The sequence below is a fragment of the Leptinotarsa decemlineata genome, unplaced genomic scaffold (assembly GCF_025532065.1).
Source record: "Leptinotarsa decemlineata unplaced genomic scaffold, Ldec_3_MD MMD2_tig00026330_RagTag_RagTag, whole genome shotgun sequence".
NCBI lineage: Eukaryota > Metazoa > Arthropoda > Insecta > Coleoptera > Chrysomelidae > Leptinotarsa > Leptinotarsa decemlineata.
The window spans coordinates 4625284-4639907 of NW_027412690.1; the positions used below are offsets into that span (position 1 = coordinate 4625284).

Here is a 14624-nt window from a genome sequence, read left to right on the forward strand (position 1 = left end):
TTGAACTAATTAATTCGGCAAAAAATGTTCAGAAAAGGTGTCATCTGTGTGTAGAAGCTGGTAGACTTTTCGAACACCTCCTCTGAAGAAATATATTTCATAGTTTGTTCTTCATCATTATTATAATTATGGTATCAGTTTTATTGAAACAATGCATCTTAATCACTGCTGTGAAAAGCTTCCTCAACATTTGATAACTACTACGTAACAATTTCTTTCTGTTTTATCGCCGCGTCGTCCAAAGGTGTACGTTTCAAAGTCTACATGAAAAAACCTAAAAGCTCTGTATTTCAAAGATGACTGTAGTTGAACATCAAGTGTGCTACAATTCTGGAAAGCTCTATTGAAATATGTAGGAATATACAGGGTGTCTCTTTGAAGAAAAAAATTTTGTTTTCCATCAATAACTATGCATATCTCATTTGAAAAAGTAAGTTTTATACACCTTTGAATTCTAAATAAAAAATGCACTAGGAACGTTTCAATAAATCAATCAATCAAATATTTATTGAATCAGTTTTCATTTACAATCACATTAGGCAAACGTCATCATAAAATACTGGCTGATACAACAGGTCAAACTATTATGAAAAATCAAATACAAACCATAACTTAAATAAAAATAAAATTATTAAGCTACAATCAAATTATGATTATGATTCAAGGAGAAACTCATCCACAGAGCAGTAAGGTTTCTGCAATAGAAACACTTTGAGCTGCCTTTCAAAGACATTGATGTTTGAGGACTTAATGTCATTACTAGGCTTATTATATAGTTTAATCCCACAGCACATGGGGTGATTCTTCGATACTGTCAATCTACTATAAGGCTGATAAAGTTGAAGGTTATTTTTGGTGAAATGTTCATGGATTTGCTCATTTCTAGGAATAATTGAAATATTGTTTCTTATATATATCAGAGTTTGGTAGATATACAAACTAGGCATTGTTAATACACTATAACGAATGAATAATGGCCTACAGTTTGCACTTGAAGATGCCCCAGCCAGAATTCTGATTACCTTTTTCTGAATAACAAATACTTCATCAGCTTGAGCTGATAAGCCCCACTGTTCAAGACCATAGGAAATCACTGACTGAATTAAACTGTGGTATAAAAGCATGAGAACATCAAAACTGAGCTTCAGTTTGACACTATCAACATGGAAACTCCAGTTAAGTTAATTATCCATATCAACACCCAAGATGTAAAGTTTCATTATTTAATCTTACCAAATAGCTTTTATCAATAGTTACATTTTTAGTAACAAAGTTGAGCATTTGAGATTTGGCAGAATTTAGCAGCAGGCCATTTGTAGAACACCACTCCTCAATTTGATCAGTTACGTCATTAGCTTTGACAATTACTTCGGACATAGTTTCCGCAGATACCAAGATGTTAGTGTCATCCGCAAAAATTATAATAATGGAAGCTTTCGAACAAAATTTCGGAAGATCGTTAATAAAAACCAAAAATAAAAGAAGTCCTAAAACAGAGCCTTGAGGTACCCCTCTTACTATACATTTACTTACAGAATTAATTCCATTCACACAGACCAGCTGACTACGGCCAGTCAGGTAAGATCTAACCCAATTCAATTCAGGACCACGTATACCATAAAACTGCAATTTGTGTAGCAGTATGTCATGGTCAACGAGGTCAAAAGCTTTGCTCAAAACAAAAATAACCCCAGAGTCTGCTGTTTGTTTTCCAAGATTTCCAACACATGTTTAATGAGTTGATCAATTGCACCAACAGTGGATTTATTTCTTCTATAAGCATTCTGACTAGAAGAAAATAATCTGAAAGATTCAAAGTAATCACATAATCTTTGATAGAAACAGTATTCAATAATCTTAAAATCTTAGAAGATTAAAACTGAGTTTTAATCTTCCTCTTTGAAGATGATCACTTGGTGATCGAAACACGTGTCGAGGTGTTAAAAATAACTATTTGGTGTTGGGAAAAATCTCCAGTAATATTCATTACTACACCAAAGGTTCCAAACAGTGCATCATAATCACAGATTTCAAGTTGACATGTACTTTTGTTACATATATACTTGACTGCTATTGGGCTTCGAAAAATTCTGACAACTGAGAACTCTTTGGTTATCATTTGATATAACTGGAACTAAGTTGTAGTTGCCGTTTGTTTGGATGGATGAAAATGTTCTCTAAACTTAAACCTCCTGATTACGGATCCCTCTGGCCAGATGGTTGGTTCGTATACTTCCTGGACCTTGTCTAAAGAAAAAATTACTTCGTAAGTGGAATATCGCTCATTCCTATTCCATTCTACACACTCAAATGGTATTTGAGGTGCCGAATCTTTTAATAAATTCAGTAAATCTTCAGACTTTACATCAGCACCAATACGAGAAACGTGCTAATGTCCCAATTTTGGGATTGTTTTAAAATTAGCGGATTTATTGCTACCAAGTATAGGTTTGTATTTATTTACATTGTTTTTATGTGGGGAATACCTACTGGGATTTCAACCAGTTTTTACTTCAAATTCGTTATCAGAAGACAGAGTTTTGTTCGGTATGTTGTTCACCTTTTTCACTGTATGGCTATAAAGTTTTTTTGGAATATTCTCAGTTGTAGATATTTCAACTGGATTCGATTTTCTGCTACTAGATGGCAATATAGGTAAAGAATCTGAGTTATTCAATTGTTGTTTCAATAAGCATATTAGATCTTCCTGCTCTTGGGCCCTTTTTTTTAAATGAAAAGATAGTTTACTCACAGATTCAAATTTGTCTTTGATGTCAGTCACTTCTTTCAACCTTTTATTAGTCACCACAGGTTATGTTTGCTCTTGTAGCATGAACATTTCCTTCAACACTATTGTTTAGTACTTTATCACTGATTCAGTTTATATAATTTTTCAACTGGATGCTTGTCACCACTACTGACACTTTTAAAGTAATTAACATATCAATTAGCTCATTTTTTTTCAGCTTATTTAGCTCTGTTGTTAAAATCGCAACTTCATGTTCAGTCGCCATATTTGCTATCCATTTTCATAGAATCAAGAAAACAGGAAAAAAGTCACAGCAACTTGTCGAAAAGCTGGAAGTCAGAAACGATTATAGATATCGATATGCTCTCAGATACAGCCATAGGGTTTCATCTATTCAGATTATAAAAAAGAATTTCTCATTATAAGTGTCCAATTTGGCCCACTTGAAGTCTGTTGACAGAATAAACCACGAACTTCTCTCACACAAAATTTTGAATAAAGGTTTTTCCAATATGTATATAGCCCTTCTAGAATCGTCCCACCATTAACGGTTTGTATAATATAATGTTTACAAATCAGAAACGTATATAGCAACTACTGGTGTACCACAGGAATCTAATTTGTGCTCACTATTGTTTGCATTGTACATAAAAGACCTAAATTATATACTTCCGCCCTTTCTTTAAATAATTGCGTGAATTTGCAGGCCCAAACAATTTTTTCTTCTTCAATGATGTATCAAAAATATTCTTCCAGCGTACATATCCTGTAGCAGTAGCATTCACTAGAAAAAGCAATAGTATTCATTATAAATACTCAATCATTAATGTGGAATTGCAGCTTACTTATGAAAAAAAAATTATTTAGAAATCGTTTTTGATGCACATCTCGCCTTCAACATACACATTATTTGTATAGTATTGAAAGTATGCACGATACATTTCTTCAATTCAAGGAATGAAGAAATGTATCTGCTCTAACGGCAATGTATTATTTTTTTCGTCCTAGAATATGGATCTCTAACATTGAACCCCCTATATACTTTCACCATTGGAAGTAATTTCTAAAGTTTTTCAACTTCGGATTTAATAAAATGTACCCTTCTGTAGGCTCAAACTATTGTTGTAAATCATTCCCTTGAGAAAAGATAACGCCGGCCGCCGCTGGTCATTGAAAATCATTTGTGACGGGGCCAAGATCGCGCTCACCTCGCCGTGCGCTTCGCGATTGTTCTAGTTAGATGCCGCGTCGCTTTGACAGACTTCTAGCAAATTCTCTATTGGCTTCAAGAGACTTCGATTACCATATATAAACGCTACCCACACCCCGATCGGGAAGTCAAGTGACAGTGCGGTACGAAGTGATAGCGATAGACATTTGAATATCACTTTGAATATTTAGTAAAAGAGTTTGGTTGTTTTAACAGTGAAATACAGTTAAGGTTAATTGCACAGTATTGTCATACCCACGTGGCAAACCCACGGGAAAAACGTAACACTGTGTTTCATTACAACGAAGATTTGACTTTATTTCTTTAGAGTTTGTCTAGACAATCATCTCAGCTGGACTGCACTTTTATTTGTGAACGAGCACAAACCTAGATCGTGCTTAAAGCTCTAATCTATGTAATTAATGTGCTTGAAAATGTGTGGATATTGTGATATTTTCTCTCATACATTAGTTTAGTTAACTGGGATTTGGCTAGCGACTATACAGCCAATTTCCGGGGTATTTCTAAAAGAAAAAGTTTCCCTGTTTGCTTATTGTTCATCACCAGTTATATTTTCCAGTAGAATGGTGTTTTCTCCTTTGATAATGTCTACCGCAGTAGAAGATGAAACGTCAGCCTTAAAAACCTGCAGACCTCGACCAACAAACGCGACCGTAAAATATTACAATCTTTGATTAACATGGAAGTCAATCTACTGATTGAAAATTAAGAGGTCAGATTTGCTCCGGAAGTAATGAGAAATTTTAATTATTTTTACATATGAAAAAGCAGAAGCCTTTATTTCCACTTCGAAATAATGTTAAAAAAACTATGTTGTACTTCATGAAATTCCTTTTAAAATACAGAAGATTCGATACACATCTCAGTTAATTATCTAGGGTCATACCAATTTTATTATTAAAAAAATGTTTTCCTAAAACTACAGTACTCTGTAGTTCAAAAGTTCAGACTCTTCAACGTCATTGAATGTAAGTGTTAATAAGAAACACACTGTATAATTACTCATTATGAAACAGTCAGATCGAAAACCCTAGATATTATCATTATTATCATTTAGAAAAATTTAATGCGAAATGATGCAAATATTGATTGTCGATTCCCGGCACATTCACCAATATTTCAAATATATGTTCAAATATTCATTGCCTATACAGGGTGGTTAAAATGAAGACATCCAATATTATTCAGATAAGAGACCTCAAGACTTATCTGAATTAACCCTATTGTATGTTATGCGACGTTTTATAGGGCTTGAATTATCAATTTTTCAATGTTTCTATGAGAATTTTCGTGTTAAATTGTTTTGTTCCAGAGAAGTTTCCTTAGGTAATTTTTGGTTAGATGATCCTTATTAATTGTTTTTAAATGAATGAAAAATTACAGTAAAGTGCGATATTAAAAAAATCACGTTCGAACAAGGTAAAGTTAAACTTTCAACTTCTATTTAAAATGATAAGAAATATTCAGCAATTCCTGGTTTATTTAAAAACTCCTAAATTTCATATTAACATGAAACTGGTGGTGAATGATAGGGTGTTATTAGCTGAAATTGATGTTCAAAGGTAAGAAGGTAGAAATTGTCAAAGATGCTCATTTTATTTTGAAATATTGTAATTTTGTTCTTTCCATGGTTCATTGACAAAATACTTCACACCAATGAAAATCATGAAAACAAAACCATCATAATATTGTAATTTCGTACAAACGGATAGTTCCCCGTATTGAAATTGTTCTCAAACAATATTGAAAAATTAGGATTTCTTGGAAATGTTAAAACAAGAACTTGGCAAAGTTATCGAAATAAGTTTGAAAAACCGTTTAAGTGCCTATTTCGAAAAATTCAATTTTCTCCATAAACACCAATTTGGTTTTCGTGCCGGTAGATCAACAGTGAACGCTGTCTGTCAAATTGTCGCCGCGATTATAAAAGGATTTAAAGAAGGTAAACATACTGTTTTAATTGTGTGTGACCTCATGAAAGCTTTCGATTGTGTCTCTCATGACCTCCTCCTCGAAAAACTGGAATTTTATGGAATAAGAGGTCCTGCACTTTCTTTTATTCGTTCATATTTGACCGGTAGAAAACAATATGTATCTTCAAAGAGCGGCAAATCGGACATACAGGAAAATCCACATGGTGTCCCACAAGGATCTGTTTTGGGACCACTCTTATTCATCATATATATCAATGACCTCTTCTTTTACATCTACCCTTATGATATGGTGTCATATGCGGATGATGCTACCTATTTCTCATCCCAAAAAATATTGATAGTCTCCATACCACTATCAACCAAATTGAAGACAAAGCTGAGATATGGTACAATTAAAATAAGCCTAAACTAAATAGACTGAAAACTCAAACCATTATCGTCTGCAGTCAAAATAATATACGAACTGGAAGTTCTGTAAATCTTTTGGGAATCCAACTAGACGACTCGTTAACTTGGTCCACTCATAACGAGAATATATGTAAAAATATATCGTCCTATATATTCCTTCTGAGGCAGATGAAACGGATTTGTAACAAAGATGTTCTACTTAACATCTATTATTCTCTGATTCATAGTAGAAATTCTTACGGCATTATTTTATGGGGTGATGCCAGTTCAGCAATACATGTTTTTCGTTTACAAAAAAAAGTATTGAGAATCATTGCAAATGCTCCAGCATTCGACCACTGCCAACCGTTGTTCATGAAATATAATATCATGCCTTTGCCATTTTTATATATATTTCATTGTAGGTATATTGGAGATACATAAAAATAACCAAAATTATGAAACACTCTCTCATAACCATGAATATAACACCAGATCTGGCAACTTATTGAAAATACCCAAATTTCGTATGACAACATCCAAAATGAATTCTTTAAATTTGAATTTATATAATGAAATTCCGTCAAAATTAAGAAGTCTTAATTTTAATCAGTTCAAAATCAGAATGAAACAATATTTGAAATCTAAATGTTTTTACAGTGTGCAAGAATATTTACATAATGATTTTTGACATTATTATAGTTGTATATAATGATAATATATAAGAAGGGGAAGTTTGTTGTTAATCTTGGTATAGAATTCTTGTTGCAGATTTACGATGTTGTTGGCCTTTTTTAAAATTGTATGTTTATGCTTTATTTATTATTTATGTATATTTTATATTTTTTTTAATATCTACAAAATTATATATCTTTATATATATATATATATATATATATATATATATATATATATATATATATATATATATATATATATATATATATATACAGTGTCACCGATAAAGTCCGCATCAAATGGGAAACTTTTTTATTTATCGTTTTATGTCAAATTTTATTTTGGCAGTAGATTTTGCTTAAGAAATGATATCAAATGGCTCTACAAAATAGGTCACGTGATTACCTTAACCTGTCAAAATTGACATTTAAAAAAAGAAACATCTAAAAATTACATTATTCTTCAAAATATCCAAAAATATCAAAGGATAAAAACATTTTCTTTTGTAATTTTATACCCACACACCAAGTTTCAAACCCATAATAAGTATTTTATATTTTCACTATTTTTCCGCACTCCTGCTTTTTCTACTTATCAAAATTTAAGCACACCTGTACTAAATCATTTGTTTTAACTAAACTCGTCACCGAATTTCTTTTTTTGTAATATAATAATATTTTAAGAGCCTCTTTGATGTTAAAAACAAATTTTGAAAAAGAAAAGTTGTCAAACTTGATGCAAAGTTCATCTAGTTTCAACGCGGCTTTCAAAACTATACAGTACTTGAGTTTTTTAATGAGCAAATGGCCTCACGATATGAATTAGAACAAAACGGAACATTAGGAAACATCATTTCGTGATTCTTGAAGCCCATTCAATAAAAGAAAAAAACTCATAGTATTTACATGTACCTACTCCACTAACAACTACTCCGCTAATTTAAAAAAACTGGGTAGGCTGTGAAAAAATATGAAACTACATAATGTGTTTTAGAAAACGTCACTGTCACTGAATAAATTAATGCCCGTTAGTTCAATGTAATGTATGAAAATTAAAATAATATGTTATCTTTACAAGAAAAAATTGAAATTGTGCTATATTGGAAAAATATAGAACTTTAACGGTTTTTATGAAATCATTCTTTCATTATTCGAAAACAGTCAAATATTTTGTCATGGCGTACAGATTATTTTGTTTAAGGGATAAGTTTCTTTAGATCCATAAACAATGTTAGTTTATAAAGAAGTTCACTAATAAATACCGCATTCTATACATTGTATATTTTTACAACGAATAAGTCGATCATAATACAAACGCCTTGAAATTTTTAGATAGCTATTTATAAAAAAATCTCCATGATGACCCAGATCTGATTTTACTACGTGATAATTGATAATATGTTTCCACGGCTAGCTTCACTATTTCGAGTCGTTTATTTGCGAAAGATCAATCACTTGCAGAATCGGAATTCATTAGAAATGCGGGCATGAATGAAAATATCAACAATGGATTTATAACTGTTGGTAACGAAGAACATCTGCACACATTGTGAACACTCATCAGTTACCTTTGATCCTTTCTGAGATTTGTCTCTCTCCATACCACAAAGAACCGACCAATTGAGTTTGTGGCAATGCTTGGATTCGTTTACAAGAGATGAAGCTTTGGATAGAAATGAAAAACCGACATGTTCGAAATGCAAATTTCCCCATATTTCAGTAACTGATTTAAAAAGATTATCTCCAACGAAAAGATTTAGAAGTAAATTGAATGATGTCATCGAATTTCCTCTGGAAGGATTGCATATGAACAATTTCGCAGCAGAAAATGTTGTTACTTGTTATTATAATCTATATCCACTTTTAAATCACAATGGGACTAATTACAGGGGGCATTATACAGCTATTACAGACACCCGTATACTGGCGCGTGGCACAAATACAACGATTCACTCGTGTCACCAATTTCACCAAAATCGCTTGTGAGTGGAGAAGCATAAGTCTTCTTTTATGAAAAGGATGGAACAAAATCGCACCATTGAGATAATTGAGGAAAAGTTTCTTTGTGTAATTATTATTTATTTGTTGTTAAGTTCAAATAAAAACACTTGCTTCAGATGGCCTTTATCAATTGTCAAAATTGGGAAGTCCCTGTCGGAAGATCCTTTATATGAAATTTATCATGGTAGTGGACGACATGCAATTTTTACTGAACTGTTCAAAACAAAACAGTTCAGATCAGCGACTAATGATGACAAGTTTGTAAAAAGAACGGTACTACAACATGTTCGATTTTCGATCTCAAAGTTTTGACTGTCTCGAATAGAAGAGTTATTTTTATAACTTTATACGTTCGGAGCTTCTTCAATGTGGTTTATGAATTGAAGTTTGGCTATGAAATGTAGGCCCTTCTTATTTGTTGTACATTTCATTAAAGGCATACGTTCGCAATAATGTTTCAACCTTAGATACAGTTAAAATGTCAAGAAGATATTTATAGCACTAAGAAAATAAAAAAATTGTTGATCATCAATTTTCTCAATTATTTACAAAACTAGTAAGAGGTTTTTTAACAGTTGTCTTGGTCATTTGTATTCCGGAAAACCCTAACGTTACGAAAAAAGTACTATATATTTCGATGCATACTCAATTCCCAGATCAAAATTGGTAGCAAAATAGGAAGACTTAACATATTGTCTCTGGTCTGGATTCCTGGCCATACTGGCCTAGAAGGCAGGTGCTGCAAGTAGCTTCATCGGACCAGAACCTGTCATTGGCATCGCTTTAGGCTTTGCCAAACAATATACACCTGGGTAGCAAGAAGATGTATGAACTCCTGTCAGAATCTTCCAGGATTGGCTCACTACAAGGCGTTTATTCACCCTTCGAAGCTTGATACCAAACAGTTGTTGGACTACAGTAGGGATGAACTACGATGTCTGACAGTCCTTCTTACAGATCAGTGTCATTTGAATCATCATATGCAGAGACTCGGACTGTCGGAAGACAGTGTGTGTCGCCTCTATTTGGAAAATGATGTAACAGCAGAGCACAAACTTTGTGCCTTCCCCGCTGGGGACCTAATCAGGTTTTTAGAGTTCGGCAGAGCAGTACTCCTTCCATCTGACCTGAAAGACCACTCACCATACAAACTAATCGGCTTCGTTAAGAAGCTGGATTTAATTTGTCGAGAGTGAATAAGTGTGAGCCACAATAAACCCTAGCGGGTTGCGGTGGAGTGTCGAATAGACCCACTCACTTTGGACCTAACCAAACCTCACCTAATTCCCAGAGTTCCTGGTTATATATTTTGGGCAATAGTTCAACATGCATTTTCTTTGAAAGGACATTTTTTGTGGAGGACTCAATACTTTCTACTGTTTTTTTTTGGTTTATAACCTTCCACAATCTGAATAATAAACAAAGCACAATAGAGAATCTATTGATTAAGCTTTGTTTATTGTTCAGATCGTGGAAGGTTATAAACCCAAGAAAATAATAGAAAGATTCAACATAATTTTAGAAAAAAGTACATGTATACTTCAGCCACACATAAGTGAAGTAGTATAAGACTAGATAGAACAAAATTCAGGCTGGTAGGACATAGTCGAATCGACTTGAAGTATCAAACGTTTCGTCAATTACTGCGGCAGACATAATCAGTGGTACGTTTGTTAACTACAACAACGAAGGTAATATCACTTAGTCTCAGCAAGGACTGACAGTTGTTGCACTGAAAGCCTATTTCTTATATTATTAGATTATTCGCAGTCTAGTTCATGAAAAAAATGGGACATAGTCTGTCCACTGTTTGAGATAATAGAATAAAGTGATAAGTGATCATTCTTTTTCGAAAACGTGCATATATTGAAAAAAATTAATTCTTATAATAGACTTTGACTTTGACGTTTCTAAATTTGACTTTCATTTTGTTACACTCAATGACATTTTGTTATACAAGTCATTGAATTTTTGGCGAAAAATGGCTTTCACGAATGAAGAAAAACGAGATATGATACAAATTTATTACAAATACGATAGAAACAGTGTTAGGAAATCGGAAATGTATTTAAACTTGTATCCCGAAAGACGACAACCACATCGAACTATGTTGAAGTTATGCGATCAAAATCTAACCGAGTTTGGTGCATTTGAAAAGCCGAGGAAAAAATGGGGAGACAGAATGGACCAGGGAACTAAAGAAAATTTGATAAATGAAGTATGAATGAGCTAAGTTAGACATTGTGTCCTCTTCGATAAAAATTAGTAATATTCATATAAACATGAACCCGGGAAAAATCTACACGTCATATTTCCTCCTAAATGAATATTTGTCATACAAGTGCTTGGAGACATCTCAAAAAAACTATTTAAATTGTTACAAAATACACATATCTCAAAAATTGCATCCAGGTGGGAATTGTTCGAAATAACGAACACATTTGGAGCATAAACAACCCCAGGCAGTTCCGAGAAATTCGAACTCAAGTGCGATTCAGTGTTAACGTGTGGGCAGGAATTTACAAAGATAGAATTTTGGGTCCCCATTTATTTGATGAAATTCTGAATGGAGAAACCAATTACCAGTTGTTAATGTCGATTTTCGAAGACTATTTGGATGATCTACCTTTGGCTAACTATAACATCTGCTTTCAACATGATGGTGCTCCACCGCACACTACCGCACGAGTTTCTAATTACCTAACTGAAAGTTTTGGTGATAAATAGATAGGCAATAATGGACCGGTGAGGTGGCCAGCAAGGTCTCCAGACCTAAGTGTAATGGATACATTCTTATGGGGTACACTGAAAAATAAAGTTTATGGTCAGAGGAAATATCAAAATATAGAGGACCTTCAACACAGCATTGTTAGAGAGTTCGGAAGATTAAGGAGAAGGGAAATCAATCGTGCAGTGAATAATATTCGAAGAAGGGCACAGTTGTGTTATCATTAACAAGGCCAACATTTTGAGGTTTGCTGTGATTTACTTTTGTTTTTACATTTTAGTTAATTATTGTTATTCGTTCAAAGTTCTATTTTCATTGAAAAGGACACAATGTCTAATTTACCTCATACACACCTCATTTATCAAATTTTGTTCGTTGATTCTGTCTCTGTATTTTCTCTTCGGCCTTTCAAACGAACCAAATTTGGTGAGATTTTGATCCAATAACTTGAACATAGATCGATGTGGTTGTCGTCTTTCGGGATAGAAGTTTAAATACATTTCCGATGTCCTAACACTGTTTATATCGTATTTGTAATAAATTTGTATCATATCTCTTTTTTCTTCAAATCAAATCAAATCAAAATATGCTTTATTACCCAAGATATAAACATCTTATTGGCAAAGTCTAGTAAAGTAAAACATGTATAAGGGACAATTAACAAATATAAACTATAAAATAATGCTTAAACACCGGAGCAGAGTATATGGACAGAACAATATTAAGTCCAGCTGAACAGCTACAAATATAAGTACATGAATTTATGAATATTAAGTAAACGTAAATATATAATTCTACATAATGAACATTGAAAGACATGTTTCGCCAAAAATTCAATGACTTATACAATAACAAAATGTCATTGAGTGTAACAAATTGAAAGTCAAATTTAGAAACATCAAAGTAAAAGCCTATTATAATAAGAATTTCTCGAAAAAGAATGATAAATTATGATACACGGTTGTATTCAAAACAAAAAAAGAATCCAATGTAGCGCCCATTAGAAAAAATAAAGTTGATGATGGTGGCCGGCAGACGAATCGTCGGATAGCAAATCTTAAAACACCATTATGTAGCAATGTGAAAGTGTAATTTATTTTCGAATCTTTCGAAACACCCTGTATATAAGCTCGATGTATCAGCAACACTCCATTCAGCACGGAAGCCCTGAAACTTGTTTTAATTGTAATTTTTTATCCCATCTTGACTCTTATTAAACACGTTTGGGTTGCAAAATAATTTTCAATTAAAATAAGTACTGAGGCAAATGTGAGGAGTGTATATTATTTTACTAATCGAGAAAAGCAGAAGAACGCGGTGTGTGTCCAAATAACACACTTCTTCAAAGAAAAGTGCTTTTAACAATTTGGTGAATATTGGTGGTGTTTTGAATATTCTAGCGTGTAAAACCACTCTGTAGATGTTCTATCACGCAGTTATTCATAAAAATTGAAAAAGAAAATCTTAAAAATTATTGCGAAGGTTCATGTACGGGGGTATTCGTATACGGAGGGATTCAGAAATAATTTTTTGCTTGTTACAATTGTATCATTTATGTTGAAAAATGCCAGTATTTTGTTTACTATTTACTTATATTATTTCTGATAAAGGGTTGTGTTGAATTGTCTTCTTCAACACCCACTTCATTTCCATTATATCTTCTAACTTTTTTTAAAAAGTAACTAATAATCCAAAAACGTTACTTTGAATTCTCATACGGTACATGATTTGTTCAAGTAGTAACATAATCGACTGACTTCACTGGATTTCTCACTCACAACCCTAATAAACAAATACAAACCTTCAAATTTCAAAACCACACTAAAACTTTCTAAATATTATACACTATAAAAATCCCTAAAAATACTTTGGTACTCTAAGTACACATTTCACGGTACTTTATCTACCCAACCGCCGATATTCGAGATGTTTCCACCAACGAAAATTCTTATCAAGCGGACCGGACCAAGATGCGACACAAACTGAAGACTCCTAGGATTACTATCATCAGATTGTTTACACATCATTCAAAACATGTTTGCTATAATTTCTGTTGACTCAGAAAAGGAGGTTGGTTGTCTCAGTTGTCTGTAGGAATGCGTGAAAGAGGATGATCTATAGATAAGATTGTATATTAGGTACTTACAGTTCATACACAGTGGACCAATTATTGATGGTGTGAGACGTTGTACATGATTTCTTTCCATGATCTGGTATCAAATCATGTGGTGTGGAACCGAAAAATGTGACATATTTTGATCAATCTGGCATATTGAGAGATAAAATTAATATGAAATAATGATAGTGAATTCCCGAAACTTGTTTGCAGCAGCTGTAAGCATATTTCAATATATGAGATTTTCTTCAATATCCACAGATATAAATAAATAGACACGCAGAGTTTCTAATTAATAATGGGAGAGACAAATACTCAGTTTCGAGATGATTTCAGCAGCGAAAAAATCACTCAAGAACTGTAAAAACCGGCTTGGGGAAAAAGTTTCTAGTAGATGTATAGAATAAAAAAATAACTAATTTCTACTAAGTTTATCGTTTGTTACATACGGTTTCGGTTTATTAGACCATTTTCAAGTAACTGAAAGTCATTTTCTTTACTCTATATTCAATATGAATGTCTACGAAATAAATAGGTCATCAATCGAACAAGTTTCTAGTATATTATACAGTATCAAAAATATACGGTCTGTCAAAAATTCACAAGCCAGGCAGGTCGATGCGACTTATTGTATCAGCTGTAGATTACGGAAAATATCGCCAAGTGACTGAAGCATGATTACGGTGGTTTTTTGGCCAAAAAATTACGAACAAGCAATGACAAGTGGGCAGGTCCATTATCGTGATGCAAGAGCCATGAATTGTTTTTCCACAATACGACGTTTTCTCCGTACCTATTGCT

The 14624-nt window shown here is 33.0% G+C and overlaps 1 protein-coding gene across 1 annotated transcript in view; it reads right to left on the reverse strand.

Moving 5' to 3' along the window:
• Positions 1-13696, reverse strand: part of hh (hedgehog signaling protein) — a 172224-nt gene extending 158528 nt beyond the window's left edge. Inside the window, exon 1 of the mRNA XM_074182967.1 lies at positions 13509-13696. The gene's annotated coding sequence lies outside the window, so the exon portion shown is untranslated. The remainder of the gene's footprint in view (positions 1-13508) is intronic.
• Positions 13697-14624: the final 928 nt, after the last annotated feature.